General features: G+C 36.6%; 1 long non-coding RNA gene across 3 annotated transcripts in view; it reads left to right on the forward strand.

The window, feature by feature from the left end:
* Nucleotides 1-15658, forward strand: part of LOC139355835 (uncharacterized) — a 33689-nt gene extending 18031 nt beyond the window's left edge. For 2 of the 3 annotated variants that reach the window (XR_011606994.1, XR_011606995.1), the window contains 3 exons: nucleotides 6025-6166; nucleotides 14294-14417; nucleotides 15408-15658. This is a non-coding gene — a long non-coding RNA (uncharacterized lncRNA). Of the gene's footprint in view, nucleotides 1-6024; nucleotides 6167-8202; nucleotides 8323-14293; nucleotides 14418-15407 lie in introns of all 3 variants that reach the window. The other variant, XR_011606996.1, reaches the window with a different exon arrangement.
* The last annotated feature ends 210 nt before the right edge of the window (nucleotides 15659-15868 follow it).

Consider the following 15868-nt stretch of genomic DNA (forward strand, 5'->3'; position numbering starts at 1 on the left):
GAGAACTTTGATAAATGATCCAAAGACATTCATGCTTGGAAATGCGAAAATTTTTAACATCTTTCCTCTCTTGTACGTTTGTCTATTAGGATGGATATTTTGAATATAAAAACTCTTTTTAGAGGTAGTGAAAATGACTTTTAATTAAACTCTTCAAATATTTTGAAAGATATATGTACATTTAAGTTTGTTTGCTGAGAAGTCTGTTTGTGTTTGGAAGTCTGACAGGATCAAAAGAAGTAAATACATACTAAGAATAATCACTTCTAAGAGTAGACCTACTTCTCACACTGTGAACCACAGTGGACTCTGGCTGCCCTGCCCCTGTCTTAAAACACTGTCACCTCTCCTGCCTGGTCCTCTGAACTTCCTGATCCCAGCATGCCCGTTAAGCCCATGGTCTAGCCCCCATCAATTTTGCAAGCTCCAATAACATTCTGATATATCCCTCTTTTTGCTAAGAGATTATTTTTGCTAATTGCATCCAAAAATCCTACCTGATACAGAAATTATTTCCGAAAAGTGAAGGGTAGGTAACAGGCTCCAAAGGGAATAGGGAGAATTTGAATCTTGTCACCTGTCTAAGGTAAAGCAGAGGCAATGAAATTCTCAATAATAACCGCAGGTGGGAATGCAGGACTTTACAAAGTAGCTATAAAACTAATTAAATTATCACCCATGGCCCCCCCAAATCAAGTTCTTTTTAGGGTAAGGCTTTGGGTGTCTGCATTCCTGCTGACATGAAGAGTATAGAAAGCCGGGTGAAGTGGTTCACATCTGTAATCCTAGCACTTTCGGAGACTGAGATGAGAGGATCGCTTGAGTCCAAGAGTTTGAGACCAGCTGGGCAACATAGCGCAACCGCATCTCTAATAAATACATAAATTAAATAGCCAGGCATGGTGGTGCACATCTGTAGTCCCTGCCACTCGGGAAGCTGAGCAGGGAAGGCTGCTTGAGCCCGGAAGGTTGAGGCTACAGTGAGCCATGATCATGCCACTGCATTCCAGCCTAGGCAACAAAGTGAAACCCTGTCTCAAAAATAAATAAATAAATAAATAAATAAATAAATAAATAAACTCAAGAACTTCAGGCTATCAAAAGTCAAGTAGCAGCATTTAAGTAAAAGCAAAGTGGACATGGTAATGCTAATAAGAACCAGCTGGCCACATGGTAATCACACGGTCTGAGCAGAGTAATATCCATCACAGTTGATTGAACAGGGATTTTTTGGAGCCAACAGAGACAAGCAGCCCAATAAGGTCCTGCTTTATTTGTATTAAAAAAAAAAAAATCCGATCTGAGGAGCAGAATTCAGTCTACAGCAACCACAATAGAGAATTGTAGTCCTCATTCAATCCTTAGGCTTTAATTAATTCATAAACAAAGAGGCCCTTGAATAAGCGGGAGACTGGGTACTCTTTGGGACGAACTCTGCAGTTAAACCCCATTGTGTCATATATTTTGAAAGAGTATCTGTAAAAAGTGTCAGAATTCCTGCATTGATCCTTCATCAATAGGTATTGTGGTAGAAAAGGTCAAGTGGAAGCCCTTGGAATTCTCATTCCCACTAAAAGTACAACAAAAACTCTCACATTCCCAGAAAAATCACAGGGATAGGGACATCATTAAAACTTCAATAATACCAGGGTGGTATTTTATCTCATTTCCATTTAATTTTCCAGTGCAGTACACCAAAGATAAATGAGTTTTTGAGAACGACAGTGAATTGTCCTAAACTTAATCAGGTGATGACACAAATGAAAGCTGCTATTTCAGATTTTATCTCATTGAAGTAAATCTACACAGACTCTAGTACTTGGTATATAGCTGTTTATCCTGAAAATAGTAGCTTCTCTTTTGCACTAAATATAAACATTTTTAAACATTTTGCTTTCACCTGAAGAAACGTGAATTTAATTTACAGATAGGTCTGCCTCCAATACTGATACAGGCCAGAGGAGACCTGTGCAGTGGTACGTGCCACTCAGGGTGAGCTTAGAGGACAATGGTGAAGTGATACACTTTCACTGAGCAGAACTTTGAACAGCACACTTCAGTGTCCATTTTTTCTAGAAGAGGTGAATTGTTAATATCCACATTAAATTATGAGCAATGGAAAACATTTGACCAGAGGGTCAGGGGCTTGGAAAAAGCAAGAAGAGAGGATTGATGACAAAGTGATTTGGGGAAGGAGCATGCAATTGGACCTCTCAGAATGGGCTCAAGGTGTGAGAGTGTGAGAGTATTTGTGTCTCATATGAATGTCTGCCAAAAGACCACTACTATAGAGAAGTCTTCCATGAATCGAGTGGACAAAACTATTATTTCTGTTAATTTCTTCTTCAGTATTCCCCCCCTTACCCCACCTGTTTATTCAACAGACTCATGAAAGCAGTGGCCATGGGCAGAGGAACACAGGATATAAATAGATTCATAACTTGCTTCCCTGACCAGAGCTTCTGCCAAATATACAGCTTACCAGAAGTAGTGACTAACTTTGAATGCTTGATAAGATCTTGTGCTTCAAGGTAACTAAGCAGCTGCTTGCCAATTGTTTACATTGGACTCTTTCCACCATGAAACAGGCAGTCACTGACATTAAATGGAATAAACACTTATTCTGGGTTTAGATTTGTTCTCCACACCTCTCACAACAGAGCCAACACCACCATCTGCAGAATAACAAGTACCTGATACAGAAGTACAGTACTGGCCACAGCATTGCTTCTATGAACTTCACTTTACAATGATAGAAGTACAGCATGAACTAACACACATGGAATTCATATGCACCTTCATTCTCCAGAAGTAGCTGGCTTTGTACAACCCTGTAATGATCTATCAAGTTATCAGTCGCAATGCTAGCTCTAATTTTAAATGTTTGGTTCTCTCTCACAGGATACAGAAAATTATCTGAACCAGTGAACATAATATGGTAATATAATGCTTTCTCCCATATCTAGAATATCCAGGTTCAGGTGCCAAGGGGTGGAAGTGGAGGTTGCACCACTCACAATTACATCTAATCACCCTTTCACAAAATGTTTGCCTTCCATCCCAGAAACTCTGGGCTTTGCTGGTTTAGAGATTATAATATCTACTTGAGTTATCTATTTCTCCATATAAATCCTTCTCCAGTATATATTGGCTTTACAAATCAAGAACATTTACTTTTCTCATGAATGTGCTGTTTAGAATGGGCTTCTTAGGAAAAGCAACAGCTGAAGAGGCCCAAAGGCTAAGGGCTGAAATCTGCAGGCTCACTCACTCATGCGTCTGAACTCTCAACTGGGAAGACACAAATAGGTGAGGACTGGAGTAGCTGGAACTCATTGAGCATTTCTAGCTCTGTGGTCTCTCTACAAGATCACTCCTGCATGGTGGCTTCAGAATAGCTGGACCTCTTTTATCAAGCCAAGCATGATATGTGCCTCTTCCAAGCATATGTCTTGAGAAAGGGAGAAAGCCAGATGGAATCTCTATTGCCTTTCATATCCAAGTCCGAGAAGTCACGCAGCGTTACTTCCCTGGGAGCCATGGCCCACTGGGATTCAAGGGAAGGGAACATAGACCCCCACATCTTGACAGAGGACTATCAAAGTTACAAAACAAAAAGAGCATAGGAGAGGGGATATATTTATGTGACCGCTTTTGAAAACCCACTCTGTCAAAATATCTAATGGAGGCAGACCTCTGCTATTGACACTTGACCATTGTTAAGATTCTTATGCCACTGAAAAAACAAGTATGGGAGGGGTCAGCAATTGACTTGAGTAAAATTCTGAGTATAAAGGGGGAAAAGATGCAGTGATTATTGCACACTGAGCACAAGGAGAAGAGAAACCAGGGAAATCCTGGGATGCTTCATTGTACTGCCAGGTTTAAACACATGATTGAGTAGGAGGCATGGGCAGTCCTACACGAGTGTAATCCTCTTGAGTGCAGATACCTCAAGAATGAATGTTTGGGTCACTCCATTATGAAAAACCCAGACTAGCTGAGGTGAAGACTGAAGGCAAGAGGAACAGTGAATAAATAGTAAAGAAAGGACATAAAAGCTATCAGAAAAAGCTTTGTGATAAATTGTAGAAGCAGAGACTACACCCTCCTCCTACATTCCCTCCTTTTTATGTCTTGGCTATATTGTTATTAATCATTTCTCTCCTCTTTTTTCAGTCTCTCAATATACATACCTTGTGAGTAGTTAAGTTTGCCATTTTGCACATAATTATCCTGGGATTATTCAGATCTGCCTGTAGGAACCAACTAAACTTTGGATCATTTCCTGTTAGTTGTGTGAGAGATGTCTCCCTCTGCTAGGTGGAGACAGGTTTTAGTGTATGAATATATTAAGATAGTATGTGTGGATGTTGGATGGGCAAATGTGAGGCCCATAGTGGTCACTGGTAAGTTTCTAGCTATCTATCACCCAATGCTTGGGATGCTTCTTCCAGCATCCCAAGCTCCTCTGGAGAATTCTCCACCATGAGAGTCCAGGGAAAGAAGTAGTAGCCTCCCATTGTGGAAGCCAGAATTGCTGATTCCATCTCTCTCTCTCTGGGTTACAGAAAATTTTATCATTTGGTTGCAATTAAAGTGACTGAAGAGGGAGGCAACAATTGGGAATCTGATTCATAAGCTGACATCTGCTATGTGAACAAGGCTGAAGAGCATGTTGTTTAGTCCTCCAGAACTCCCTGGGTTCTTGTCCTCTATTCAATGCTTCTCCATTATCTGAACCCCTGATATATAATAATGTATTAGTCTGTTCTCAACTGCTAAAAAAGATATACCCAAAACTGGGTAATTTACAAAGAAAAGAGGTTTAATGGACTCACAGTTCCACATGGCTGGGGAGGCCTCACAATCATGGCAGAAGGCAAAGGAGAAGAAAAGGGACGTCTTACATGGTGGCAGGCAAGAGGGCTTGTGCAAGGGAACTCCCATTTATAAAACCATCAGATCTTGTGAGACTTATTCACTACCATGAGAACAGTATGGGGGAAACAGCCCCCACGATTCAATGATCTCCACCTGGCCCTGCCCTTGACATGTGGGGATTATTACAATTCAAGGTGAAATTTGGGTGAGAATGCAGCCAAGCCCTATCAAATAATAAATTTGGTTTTCTGGCTAAAGAAAGCCAGACCTCATATTTGCTACTTACATATGTATATGTGGTCAGTGGGGGAAAAAAATAAAGGATACATACTAAAATGTTAATACTGGTTATCTCTGTATTATGGATTAAGAGTGATATCAATTTTTCTTACACTTTTCTATGTAATAAACAGGAAAAAAGCAAGTATTACTTTAAATATAAAACTCAATTATTGAAACTAGGGTAACAACCCACCTAAATAAAGAAAATAATTCTCCTATGCCTATATAGATGACAGGAAGATAGAAAGATAAATGTATAGATAGTTAGATAGACAGAGACAGAAAGATAGGAAATTTGGGCAACTTAAAATGAGTACTCCCATATGCTATTTAGAAGAAGAATCGCTTCGCCATATAGTCTGAGGTTTTAGGTAGTCCACGATATATTTGTTTGTTAAAAGACTTTTACTGCTTATTCAATGCTTAGTATCATATACTATTATGATAGAAGAAACTTGCTTAAAATCCTTAGTGACTATGGTAGAGAAAACTTTATTCTTAGCCTATGCTGAGTAACCAATCAGTATTGTCAACTTGGATATATAATAGCCTTTTGCCAGTAACAAAATCATGAATGTGTCTGTGATATAAAAACTATGGCAAAACTTTGTATATTTATTCTGTGATTTTCTTAATAGATCAATCTCAAGTTTCCATATTTTGATGCACGGTTACTCCTTCCCAAAAAATGTTTATATTTTGTGTAATTTGTTAACATTTTATTTGGGTGTTTTAAAATTTTAATTTAAAATTACTCTTTGAGAAGAACCCAAATTTACTTCACCTTCAAACAACAATATGTTCTAAATGGAGTTCAAATTTTCTTGTGAAAAAACTTAGGATGTTTTCATTTTAAAGAAATAGCTTCTGTGAAAATGGAAAGAGAACTTCCTTCAGGCCAAGAAAGATGACACAATGAGCACAACAGCCACTTTTATCACATGCAGAAGTTTCCAGCCCCATGGGGTTCTTGTCACCAGGTAGTGCCACCTGATGCATGGTGAGTGACAACAGGGTTATGGTAAGAAGCAAAATGAAAAAGATGTATGTCCACAATACTTTATCTTGGAAGTAAGTAAAGAACGAGGTCTATTCCTCAATTTCTTCATTCCTCACAAAATAAACAACATTCTTTCTAAAACCTGTATTGTTAAACCAACTTTAGTGAGATATAATTTACATTCAATAAAGGGCACTCATTTTAAGCATAGAATTCAAAAAGTTTTAAAAATGTATATATCAGTGAATCCACCAACACAAAAAAGATATGGAACATTTTCAGTACCCCAGAAAGTTCCTTACTACTCTTTCTAGTCTATATCCTCTTACCCTAGTACGCAGGCAAATCCTGAATTGTTTTCTGTTACTATACTTAACTTTCAAATTAGAATTTCAATACTGAATGAGTAGTAAGTAATTATATAAAGCCACTTCTGTGGAGGATGGTGGAAATTTGTTACCATTTACCTAAGAAACCCATGTCCTAAAGTCATCCTTGGCAATATGCCCATCTTAATGTGCTCTATATGAGTGCTCCCCAAGATACCAGCACATAAAGTATTTGTTACCAGTGCATTTCAAATACGGAATTTAAAAGTAGAAGCTTAGAAACTTTTATGGCAATTTGGCATTACTGTGTCATCTACTCACATGATCACCTTTGTTATAAGTTCAATTCTATTGTATTTTATAGAAGTATGAGTCAGCAACAGGGTGGAAATTTTTAGAGATTTAAAAAAAAATTTTAAATCTATTACTTCACCACAATCAGAAAGACAGTCCATATGTACTCTCCATCTGCCCTGACCTCAAATAGTTTAGTTTTCCTCCCTCTGTTCTTTAAGTAAAAGCTTTTAAAAGATATGCACTGAATTTGGAGCAGGAAACGAATTTGGAGCAGGAAATGAGCTAGAATATGAGTATTTGTCAAGATTTCTTACAATACATAAGTACAGAAAATCCTTAATGACTCTTTTTAGATTTAAACTCAAATAAGTGTCCAAGCAGGAAAAAAAAAAGTCACTCATAAAAAAAGACTGAGGAAATTGCTGCTGCCTGTTAGTTGATTTAAGCTAATGGTGCAAGTAGCCATTAGTTCAACTAATGGTAATGGACCTTCTGATGAATGATTTGGTGAAAATGTCCCAGATGCCTCCATTCTACAAAAAGCTCAGAAGAAATAAAAACAGTATCTATTTTTAAATTAGTGGTGAGCAGATAAAGTAAAAGCAATATATAAAGATATTATTTAGCTATGACAATAGATTAATTTCTAATGTGTTCTCTTCTATAAAATAATTTAATAATAGTAATATTGGCAAGCACATATAGTACTTATTATACGCCAGGCACTGTTCAAAATGATTGATGTATTTTTTTCATTTAACCTTCATACCAACAGTGTGAGGTATTTAATATTATCCCTAGTTTACAGAAAAAGAAACTGAGAATAAAGAAGTTGAGTTACGTCATCTTGCCCAAGGTTATGCAACTAGTCAGTAGACAAGCTGGGTTTTAAACCCAAATCTCAAATGTATGTGCCTAACATCTATGTCTGTAGTCTCTTTGCTATTGAGAAGCTTAACTTTCACCACAGAAGCCATTAAATGAGCAAGCTGACCAAAAAATAAGTAAATCGATGCTCTATTCCATGTATTTTCTAATGAATTGATCCTATCATTTATTAGGTTCAAACATTGAGAATTAACTTCTTTTTCTTTCATAGGATATTTTCTCAGTTGCTTTTGCTAATTATGCTGGGATTGTGTAATGGTATAATAATCAATTAAAAATTAGATAGATAATAAGCCTCCAATCAATTTGCCTTTTTTTTTTTTTTTTTTTTTTTTTTAAATTTTAGACAGGGTCTCACTGTTGCTCAGGCTGGAATGCAATGGCGTGATCATGGTTCACTGCAGCCTTGACTTCCTGGGCTCAAGCTATCCTCCCACCTCAGCTTCCTGAGGAGCTGGGACCACAAGCATGCATCACCACACCTGGCTACTTTTTTGTTTGTTTGTTTTGTTTTGTTTGTAGAGCCGGTATCTCCTCCTGTTGCCCAGGCTGTTCTCAAACTTCTGTGCTCAAGCAATCCTCTCACCTCCGGTTCTCAAAGTGTTAGGATTACAGGCATGAGCCAATGGACCCAGCAAACTGGTATTTTTAATACAACTTACTATTTATTTTTTCTACTTAAATATTCATCTACTTTGAGTGCTACTAAGTTGTTATCAATGTACTCTATATTGACAATGGCATAAAGTCTCATCCAGAAAAGAATGCCAATATCAGACTGCTGAAATTATGGTTTATATTTGATGGAGCAAAGGGTCAACCCTGTGACTGAATTTCTTCTCTTATTTTACAATCTCTCTGACTTCAAGCACCACACATTGTATATGCTTGAAGGACATTCTGGTTTATATCATATATAATTAATATAAAATTACTCTGAATGTTAGTCATATTATAGAAATTATATGACTTGAACTTTTTAAGTCTGGAAGATTTTGAGGGAGTGGCGAACATTTAGCGAATTCAGATTTATTCATGATATAGCCATTAAAATAGGACCAACTTCTCCTGTAATGTATCTAAAGGAGATGTTTCGCTTCTTGACATTGTATATATGGGTGTATTCATTTTCAATCAATTAAGAAATTGGACTCAAAAATATCATTCAAATATATCAGCAATGAAGAAAGTATATCTTCCTACAGTTTTCCATAAAAACAAATGCCTCCCTTGCAAATTTTCAATTCCTGTAAAGTTAAAGCAGTCACTTGATAAAAAGAAAAATATGGAACTTTACATTACGTTTTTCTTAGGCTGGTGCACAAGCTAATGTGCACGTTCTTTTATATGCATAATGAAAATAGCACAGATGCAAATTTTGAATTCAATTTAAAGTAAATTTGGAGGTTACAAAAAGAAAAGATGATTTTAAATACCTATTGATTTCACTTGAAAAGCATCATTAGACATGAACGAAATACAGTAATAACGTTAAGTATTATTTTCCACATATGGATTTTCTATCTGAAGAATGACAAAACATAACATACAGATTTCAAAACATTTCTATTGAAGGCATCAATGGAACGCTTGACAGAAGCATCACGTGAATTTTTGTATGCCAGACTAGTGACAGGTCAGTCTTGTAAACACCTTCCTCTTCTGACAATTAAAGATTTTCAGTTATCAACTGAGCTGCTCGATGCTGGCTAGCAAGGAGTTTCTTCCATGGTGCACAGAAATATCTCATGAAAACAATGCATGCTGAAACATGAGAACTTCTATGGAATGTGTCAGAAGTTGTTTGAAATAACACACACACTTGAAAATTTTAGCTCAGATGGTTTTTGTTTTTGTTTTTCTGTTTGTTTGTTTTGTTTTGAGACAGACTCTCACTCTGTCACCCAGGCTGGAGTGCAGTCACGGAATCTTGGTTCACTACAACCTCTGCATCCCAAGTTTAAGCGATTCTCCTGCCTCACCTTCTCGAGTAGCTGGGATTACAGGCATGTGCCACCACACCTGACTAATTTTTGTGTTTTTAGTAGAGATGGGGCTTCACCATGTTGGCCAAGCTGGTATCGAATTCCTGACCTCAAATTATCCACCCGCCTCGGCCTCCCAAAGTGCTGGGATTATAGGCATGGACCACTCAGATGGGTTTTTTATAGAAATGACAAAGGCAATTTATCTCACATTGCAGTTATCACCAAGTATGAAAGCATTAAGTTGTTTAGGCATTTCTTTAAAAGAAAATCAATCATAATATTTTCTTCAACAAATTATCCTGCTAAAATTGCCTCTATTTATTGACTGAATAACATGTGTCAACCAGTGTGCTAGCTTATTGTACAAAGAATGGTAAACAAGACATAATTCCTGTCTTCAAAGACTTGCCAGAAGAGAAGGACAAGTAAAAGACTAATATTTATATGATTTTCAATCATCTATACATACAAAATGTGAGTAAATGTGTCTATGAAAATGTCAGCACATTATCTGAGTAGCTTCTGTCTAGGAAAAATACTCAACCAAAGAGTATTTTTCGGTTTTTATTAGATAAAAGTTATTTTAAAATTAAAATTCAATAAAATAAGATTTTTAAAAGGTGGGCCAACAACAACAACAACAAAAACATAAACAAGGTCCTGGGGACAAGATGTCCACAAAGTTCTTGGAAAAGCTCTCACATATTCATGGAGATCTAGAAAGTCACATGCATGTGTGAGGCTATGTGTGTTTTCAGGAGAAACCTAAGACTGCCTTAATATATCCCTTTTCACGACCCTTAGGTTCTTTGAAAGCAGGGGTGAAGGCTAAGTTAAAGTTGTCAACTTCCATTTGAGGCATATAACATACACACATACATGAACACACACACACACACACACACACACACACTCACTGAGAGACCCTTGGAAAGGATAGGACACTTATTAGTTAAAAGCACTTAACCAACCTTCTGCCCAATTATTGGCTGACCACTAAGTTAACCAAGGAGAGATTTCAGTGGCTACACATGATAAAGCTTACAGACTTTACCGAATTAGGTCAGAAAAGTCACTAAACAGTAAATAACGACAACCAAAACAAATAGCAACAATGAAAAATGATGATAAGGGAGGAGTCTGATTTTCAGAATTGCCACATAATATTATTTTAAATGTCCAGCTTTAAGCAAAGAATTATGAGGCATACAAAAACATAGTATGGACCATGCACAGTAGGAAAAAATGTATTCAATAGAAATATTATGCAAGGAAGTCCAGATATTGGACTTAGTAGACAAATGCTTAAAACCAGCTATTACAAATACAGTCAAATACTAGCAGAAACTATGTCAAAAGAATTAAAAGGGAGTATATGAATACCCAAATTGAGACTATCAATAAAGATATAGAATTTTTTTTTTTAAAAAAAAGAGCCAAATAGAAATTCTAGACTTGAAAAGTACAATAACTGACATGTGAAATTCATAGGAGGGTCTCAGGAGCAGATGTAAACTAGCAGAAGAAAGAAGTAAACTTGAAACTAGATCAAGTCTGAAGAAATTTTTAAAAATTAAGAGTCCACAGATATATTTAGGATATTTTCAATATCTCAACACATATATAATGTGAGTCTCAAAAGTAGAGAAGAGAAAAAAATGGGCATAAAGAACAATTGAAGAAATAATGGCTACCTTTACAAATTTGATGAAAATGTTTTATCTATGAATCTAAGAAGCTCAACAAACTTCAAGAAGGATAATCTCAAAGAAACCCACATGTACACACACTATAGTCAAACTGTCAAAAGTTGCAAAGGAAAAAAAATCTTGAAAGCAGCAAGAGAAAAACAACTTATTACCTACAAAAAATTTCCCAATAAGTTAACATTTGACTTATCATCAAAAACAACTGGAAGCCAAAAGGCAGTGAGATGACACGTTCAAAGTGCTGAAAGAAAAAAAACCCTCGACCAAGAAGTCTATATTCGACAAAACTATCCTTCAAAAATAAAGGAAAATGTAAGATATTGCCAGATAAACAAAAACTGAAAGAATTTTGTTACTAGCAAACCTGGCCTAGAAAAAAAGGGGGGTGCTATAGGGATATCTTCAGGCTAAAATGAAAGAACATGAAACAGTAAGCTGAAGCAACATGAAGAAATAAATAGTTCCAGTAAGTACCTACATAGGTAAAAATAAAAGACAGTGTAAATGTATTTTTTGTCTTTAACTCCTTTGTTCCCCTATCTGATGTAAAAGACAGCTGCATAAAGCAATAATTACACAAGTGTGCTTGTTGACTTACAATGTATAAAGATATAATTTACAGGCGATAATAGCAAAAAGGAGGAGGGAAGAAATAGAGTTAGACTGGAGTAAAGTTTTTACGTATTATTGAAATTTAGCTGATTTTATTGTGAACTAGATTTGTTAAGCGAATCCACTAATTGTAATAGTAGACACTAAGAAATAACTCAAAAAATTTTAGCAAAATAACTAAGAAAATAAAAATAGTACAATAGAATAATGCATCTATTTAACACAAAACAGACGGTAATAGAAAAATACAAGGGTAAGAAAAAGATATAAGAAAGACAGCAAAATGGCTGTCATAAATCCTAATATACTAGTAATTACATCAAATGTAAATGAATTAACACTCAATTAAAAGGCAGAGATTGGAAGAATTAATTTTTTAAATGATACAACTACATACTGTCTAAAAGAGGTATACTTTAGATCCAAAAACACAAATAGTTCAAAAGCAAAATTTCTGAAAAAAAAATGTATCATCTAAACAGTGACCAAATGAAGACTGGAGTGGCTATAATAATATCATACAAAGAGAAACACAAGATACTGTGCAGCCATAAAAAGGAATGAGATTCTGTTCTTTGCAGGGGCGTGGATGGAGCTGGAAGCCATCATCCTCAGCAGACTAACGCAGGAACAGAAAACCAAACACCGTATATTCTCACTTATAAGTGGGAGCTGAACAAGGAGAACTCATGAACACAGGGACGGGAACAACACACACTGGGACCTGTTGGGGAGGCCAGGGAGAGGGAGAGCATCAAGATAAATAGCTAATGCATGCTGGGCTTAATACCTAGGTAATGGGTAGATAGGTGCAGCAACCCACCATGGCACACATTTACCTATGTAACAAAACTGCACATCTGTGCATATGTCCCAAAACTGAAAAAAAATAAAATTTAATTTCAAAAAATTGTACTAGAGACAAAGAGGGATATTTTATCATTATAAAGTGTCAATGTCCATGAAGAAGATATAGCACTTATAGACATATTAACAAGTTAAAATACAACACATAGAATGGTAGAAAATATTCACAAATCATATCTCCAATAAAAGTCTAGTTTCCAGAATATACAAAGAATTAACCCAACTTGCAATAAAAAGACAAATATCCAATTAAAAAATGGGCAAAGGATTTGCATAGTCATTTTTCCAAAAAAGATATATATATAAAAATATATATATATACACACACACATAGATAATAAATAGATAATAAACACACAGAAAGATGATCAACATCATTGGTCATTAGGGAAATGCAAATCAAAACCACAAGGAGATAGCCCTTCACACGCACTAGAATAGCTAAAATCAAAAAGAAAGACAAGAACAAGTGTTGGAAAGAAGTCAGAGAAATTAGAACCATCATACATTGCTGGTGTAAATGTAAAATGATGTAGATATTTTGGAAAACAGTTTGGCAAACCTTCAACAAGTTATTTATGGAATTACTATATAAATCAAAACTTCTAATACTAGGTATATGCACACACACACAAAAAAATGAAAACAAGTGTCAAACAAAAACTTGTACAAGAATGTTCATAGAAGTAATATTCACAATAGCCAAATGTGGAAACAATACAAATTTCTATCAACCAATGAATGTATAAACAAAACGGGATGTATCCAAGCAATGGAATATTATTCAACCATCAAAAGGAATGCAATATTGATACAGGCAGCAACATGGACATACCTTGAAAAGATTGTGCTAAGTGAAAGAAACCAGTCACAAAAGACCACCTATTGTATAGTTACATTGGTATAAAATGTCCTCAAATATATAGTATCTGTGGAGGACTATCCACTTTCGTTCTAAAGAGATGAAATAGGGTCCCAAGTTACCCAGAAAAGACCTCCTCAAAAAAAACAAAAAGAGTTCAAAAACTATTGACTAAAAAGACACAGCTACAAAATTCAGAAATCTTGATGACTTAACGTGTTTCATATTTCTAAGGACATTGAAGGAGAGGCTTTACTTTACCCTCAGAAGTTTAGAAACCCTTCTTAAGGTACAGTCATTGTCCATATAACAGTTTCCTCAACTTCACAGGGAAAGGCTTTGTGCCCTGGAAGACTATCCTCTTGAACATATGCCAAATTGTCTCTGGAATGATATTTCATATATTGTGAAAAATGCTTCAAATATAAGCAAAGTCTTTATTCTTGTTATCAAAACATAAGCTTTAAAAAAAAAAAGTTTTAGAGTAAAGTTTTTATTATAGTTTATATAGTAAGAAGTCTGTATATTTTCTGACTGGCAAAGATTTTTTTTAATTAAAATTATGAACATCTCAGCGCCAACACAGGGCTGTTGAAATGTGGGAGTCATTGCCTAAAATCAGGATATCTCCATTATAATTCTGTGTCCAGAATTGGTTCCCTCCGGTGGATTCCTGGTCTCACTGACTTCAACCGCGCGGTGAGTGTTTCAGTTCTTAAAGATGGTGTGTCCGGAGTTTGTTCCTTCAGATGTTCAGATGTGTCCGGAGTTTCTTCCTTCCGGTGGGTTTGTGGTCTCGTTTGACTTCGGGAGTGAAGCCACAGACCTTCACAGTGAGTGTCACAGCTCTTAAAGGTGGTGCGTCCAGAGTTGTTTGTTCCTCCCAGTGGGTTTGTGATCTCACTGATTTCAGGAGTGAAGCCGCAGATCTTTGCAGTGAGTGTTACAGTTCATAAAGGTAGTGTGGACCCAAAGAGTGAGCAGCAGCATAATTTATTGTGAAGAGTAAAACAACAAAACTTCCACAGCATGGAAGAGATCCCAGCGGGTTGCCCCCGCTGGTGCAAGTGGCCAGCTTTTATTCCCTTATATGGGCCTGCCTACATCCTGCTGATTGGTCCATTTTACAGAGTGCTGATTGGTCTATTTTACAGAGTGCTGATTGGTCCATTTTTGCAGAGTGTTGAAACGTTTAGCTAGACACAGAACTCTGATTGGTGTGATTTTACAGAGTGCTGACTGGTGCATTTACAAACCTTTAGCTAGACACAGAATGCTGATTGGTGCGTCTTTACAGAGTGCTGATTGGTGTGTTTACAAACCTTTAGCTAGATAAGGAGCGCTGATTGGTGCATTTACAATCCTCTAGCTAGGCAGAAAAGTTCTCCAAGTCCCCACTCCATGCAGGAAGTCCCGCTGGCTTCACCTCCTAATTCTATTAGTAGGAGAGACCTCAGTCAAGGTGCATGACCCTCTCAGACTCAGTTTTCTCTCTTGTGAAACTGAAGGGTTGAGCCTGAAATTATCTTAGATTTCTTTTACTGTCAATATTCTACATCCCTGTGAATTTGGAGAATACCTCAAATCCTTGACAATTCAGGCAGTACATCATATTACCCCAGGGTCTTAAATGAACCAGCTAACTGGGAGGAGACCATCCCCACATGAGTCTTCTGTCTCTATCATCAGGGGTGAAAAGGCCTGGCTGAGTGGGGTACATCAGGCTTTCCCCAGAAGATTCCCTTCCATCCAAAGGGACGAAGATGGAAAATACACACTACCTTCTCCACCAACAGGTATTACAAATCAAACAGGAGTCTCCTCCTTTAGACCTTCTACACTTCATCAGAGATGAACAGGAAGCTGTTGAAATAAATACTTTTTAATCCCCTAATACCATAGTCTCTGCCTTGATTATGCTTTGGAATTAAACTCATGCCTTTTTTCCCTTTGTCACCCAAGACTGGACTCAGTCATCCCTCAACCATCCGCCAATCTCCAATCCCTGTTAGCATTTCGCTGACCCTTTTATTTCTTCTTTTCTCAGCTTCCTCCATATCAAATTCCAGAAATCCTTCTAATGTACTTTTTAGAACTCATCATCCATTATCTGCAAATTCCCTATGTTCCTTTTGTTTTAAATTTCAACT

The sequence above is a fragment of the Macaca nemestrina genome, chromosome 8, assembly GCF_043159975.1.
Source record: "Macaca nemestrina isolate mMacNem1 chromosome 8, mMacNem.hap1, whole genome shotgun sequence".
Taxonomy (NCBI): Eukaryota; Metazoa; Chordata; class Mammalia; order Primates; family Cercopithecidae; genus Macaca; species Macaca nemestrina.